Consider the following 4,900-nt stretch of genomic DNA (forward strand, 5'->3'; position numbering starts at 1 on the left):
TGCAGAGGAGATTTACCAGGATGTTGCCTGGTCTGGAGAGAAGGTCTTTTGAGGAAAGGCTGAGCGACTTTAACCTGTTCTCATTAGCAAGAAGAAGGCTAAGAGGGGATTTGATAGAGACATACAAGATGATCAGAGGATTAGATAGGGTAGACAGTGAAAGTCTTTTTCCTAGGATGATGACATCAGCGTGTACGAGGGGGCATAACTACAAATTGAGGGGTGATAGATTTAAGACAGATGTCAGAGGCAGGTTCTTTACACAGGAAGTGGTAAGGGCGTGGAATGTAGTTAACTCAGCCACATTAGGGAGATTTAAACAATCCTTGGATAAGCACACGAGTGATTCTGGGATAGTGTAGGGGGGCGAGCTGAGAATAGTTCACAGGTCGGTGCAGTATCGATGGCCGAAAGGTCTGTTCTGTGCTGTACGGTTCTATGTTCTATGTTCTATAAACAAAGTGAGTGCTGAGCCTGTTGAGTGAGACCAGAGAGTGATTGGGGAATAATAAAGAAATCATGAGTGAAAACAACAAATATCTTGCACTTCTCTCCATTATAGAGAATACAAAACCAGTCCAGTGATAAATGTAAGTCAGGCAGTGGAAGAGAGAGAGGAACTTTATGGAAGTACATACAATGATGAAGTATGTTGTACTGGTAACACATGGTGCTGTGAGCTGACAAATCCTTGCAATCTGGTGGGCTTCATCCTCAGGTGTTAGTGGAGGTGACAACTTGATGAGTTGATGAGTTGTCGGTAGATTTACAAACTTTGCTGGATGCTGGAAAGATTCCATCAGATTAGAACACAGCAAATATAACTTCTCTATTCTAGAAAGTAGGGAGGCTACAAACAGGAAACTATAGACCAGTCAGCTTGTTTTCTATCATGCTGAAGCTTGATGATAAGGAGTATTACTGAGCATTTAAACAAATTCAAGGTATTTAGAAAGAGTCCACATGGCTTTGTGAAAGGGCGATCCTGTTCAACCTATATATAACTTCTCTATTCTAGAAAGTAGGGAGGCTACAAACAGGAAACTATAGACCAGTCAGCTTGTTTTCTGTCATGCTGAAGCTTGATGATAAGGAGTATTACTGAGCATTTAAACAAATTCAAGATAATTAGAAAGAGTCCACATGGCTTTGTGAAAGGGCGATCCTGTTCAACCTATTGATTGCAGGTATTTGAAGGGATAATGAGCATTGCGATGAAGGAGAGCCTGCAGACCTATTGTCTGTAAATTTCCAGAACGCATTTGACAAGGTGGCAGGTGAAAGGTTCTTGTGCAAGGTAGAAACGTATGGTGTAAATGTGACAAGCTGGTACCACAGGGATCAGTGCTGGAGTTTCAATGTCTTACAATTGGTATCAATGACATAGATGAGGGGAAAGAAGACATGGGAGTTAAAATTGCTAATTACACAAAGATAGATAGGAAAGTATGTTATGGAAAAGACATAAGGAGGTTGCAGAGAGATACAGAAAGATTCAGTGAGTGGGTAAAATTCTGGCAGACGGGATATCATGTGGGAAAATGTAAAGTTATAGAGTCACGCAGAATGGAAACAGACCGTGTTCCAATCAGTCCAAGCAAACCACAATCCTAAACTAAACTAGTCCCACCTACCTGCGCTTGGCTCATACCCCTCCAAACATTTCTTATTCACATACTTATCCAGATGTCTTTTAAACATTGTAACTGTACCCACATCCACCACTTCCTCTGGAACTATTTCACACACAAATTGTGTAAAATGTTGCCCCTCATGTCCGTTTTAAATCTTTCTCTTCTCACATTAAAAATATGGCCCCTGGTCTTGAATTCCCCTATCCTAGGGAAAAGACACCTGCCATTCACCTTATCTAATCCCCTCATGGCTTAGAAAACCTCTATAAGGTCATCCCTCAACCTCCCACGCTCCAATGAAAAAAGTCCTAGCCTATCCAGCCTCCCCTTACAACTCAAGCCTCCATTCTTGATGACATCCTGGTAAATATTTTCTGAACCCTTTCCGAAGCGACCCAGAACTGGACACAGTACTCCACAAGTGACCTCACCAACCTCAGCATGACATCCCTACTCTTACACTCAAAAGGTCTAAGTAATGAGCATTAACATACTAAATCCTTCTTAACCATGTTGCCAATATGTGATGCAAATTTCACAGAATCATGTCCTTAAACCCCAAGGCCTCTTTGTCTGTGGCACTACCCAAAGCCCTACTTTTAATTGTGTCAGTCCTGTCCTTGTTTGTTTTACCAAAATGCAAAACCTCACATTTTATCCAAATTAAACTCCATCTGCCACTCCTCAGCTTGTTAACCCAATAGATCAGGATTTGTTTGTAACCTTAAATAACCTTCTTCACTGCCCACTATACCACCAACATTGGTGTCTTCCACAAACTCATTAACCATGCCTCCTATATTCTCATCCAGATCCTTAACTTTAATGACAAACAAAAGTGGACCCAGCATCAATCCCTGTGGAACATTGCTGGTTACAGGCTTCCAGTCTGAAAAACAACTCTCCAACACCACTCTGTCTCCTGCCATGAATCCAATTTTGTATCCAATTGGCAAGCTCACCCTAAATCCCACGTGGTCTAACTTTACTAATTAGTCTCCCATGTGGAACTTTGTCATTGGCTTTACTAAAGTCCAAGTAAACAATACCTACTCATCTGCCCTCATCAAGCTTTTTGGTTACTTCCTCAAAAACTATTCAATCACGTTCATGAGATATGCTTTCCCTCGCACATAACCATGCTGACTCTCCCTAATCATTCCCGGCCTCTCCAAATACATAGATGCCACCATTCAGGATTACCTCCAACAAGTTACCCAACATTGATGTCAGACTCACAGGTCTATAGTCCCCAGGTTTCTCCTTACATCCCTTCTTAAACAAAACCACAACATTAGCCACTGTCCAGCTATCCGGCATCTCATCCATAGTTACAGATGATACAAAAATATCTAAAAGGGATCCTGCAATTGGGGTGGCATGGTGGCTCAGTGGTTGGCACTGATGCCAAACAGCACCAGGGACCCAGATTCAATTCAGCCTCAGGTGACTGTCTGTGTGGAGTTTGCACATTCTCCCTGTGTCTGCGTGGGTTTCCCCCCACATTCCAAAGCTATGCAGGTTAGGTGGATTGGCTGTGTTAAATTGCCCCTTGTGTTCAGTGATGTGTAGATAGGTGCATTAGTCAGGGGTATCGGGGTACGGGAATGGGTTTGGGTGGGTTACTCTTCAGAGGGTCAGTGTGGACTCGTTGGGCTGAAGGGCCTGTTTCCACACTGTAGGGATTCTATAATTCTAAGTTAGATAATTTCCTTCCCAACTTCACATAACATCCTGGGAGACACTAGATCATGTCATGAGGATTTATCCACATTTATATTTTCTTAGACCTCCAGTATATCCTCTTCTGTAATGTAACCTCCTTTTAAGATATCAATATCTATTTCCTTATGTTCTCTTGCTTCCATTTCTTTCTCCACAGTAAAAGCTGACACAAAATATTCATTTAATAGTCACTACAAAGATGACCTCTTTGCTCTTTCAGGGGCCCTACTCTCTCTCTAGTTGCTCTCTTACTCTTTTGTACTTGCAGAATCTCTTCGGATTTTCCTTAACCTTATTTGCCAAGGCTATCTCATATCCCCTCTTTGCCTTCCTGATTTCCCTCTGAAGAATGCCCCACACTCTTTACACTGTTCAAGAGACATTTGAACCTAGTTGTCTGTGTCTAATACATGATTTTTACCAATTCTTGACTAGAACTTCAATATCTTTATCCATCCATTGTTGCCTAATCCTCCCAGCTTTACCCTTCACTCTGACTCTAGACTCTCGTAATCACAGCTTTGAAAGCCTCCCATTTATCAGATATTCCCTCCCCTGTGAACAGCCTACTCCAATTAACCTCTGAAAGTTCCTGTCTCGTACCATTAAAATTTGCCTTACTCCAATTAAAGCATTTAACTTTCATGGAAGCCTTATTCTTTTTCATGAACATTTGAAAAGTAATAGAATGATGATCACTAGACCCAAAGTGTTCCCCTACTATCACCTCAATCATTTGCCCTGTCTTATTACCCAAGAGAAGTCACATTTTGTTCTGGAGAAGCACAGCATATCAGGCAACATCTGAGGAACGGGCACATGCCTGATGAAGGGCTTATGCCCAAAATGTCGACTCTCCTACTCTTCTGATGCTGCCTGACCCGCTGCGCTTTTCCAGCATCACACTTTTCAGCAGCAGGTGACAGTCCAACAGCTTTATTTGAAAACATTAGCTTTTGGAGCACAGCTCCTTCATCAGGTGTTTGTGAAAGAGAGGTGGCATCAGATAGAGAATTATAAGGAAAAGATCAAAGGGTCGTACAACTCATGTGAGCAAATTGAACACACCTAAGATGGCTGTTAAACTTTTAATTGGTTAGGATGGAGGTGTAGGTTTCGATTGATTAATATGCAGATCCCAGAATTTCTACCAAGTAAATGCCCCAAGAAAACTGAAGGTGTTATCAATATAAAGGAAGTGACACCTCTGGTCTGAGAGTGTATTTTAGAAGTGAAGTCTTGTTTGGAGTCTGACTGTGTATTTTTTTTCCAAAGTAGGAGTTTATAAAATGCCACATTGACTGACTGTCTACAAATTGTGTACTTTTTGAACAAAATTGAATGTACCTGTAAACACAAATCTGCTGTGTGTGTTTATGAGAGAGTGTGTGCATGTGCATGTGTGTGTGAGAGACAGAGACAGTAGGAGAGAGAGTGTGTGTGCGTGTGCATGTGTGTGTGTGAGAGACAGAGACAGCAGGAGAGAGAGAGTGTGTGCGTGTTTGAGAGAGAGAGTGTATATGAGAGAGACTGTGTGTATG

This window comes from Chiloscyllium plagiosum, chromosome 47, assembly GCF_004010195.1.
Source record: "Chiloscyllium plagiosum isolate BGI_BamShark_2017 chromosome 47, ASM401019v2, whole genome shotgun sequence".
Lineage (NCBI taxonomy): Eukaryota > Metazoa > Chordata > Chondrichthyes > Orectolobiformes > Hemiscylliidae > Chiloscyllium > Chiloscyllium plagiosum.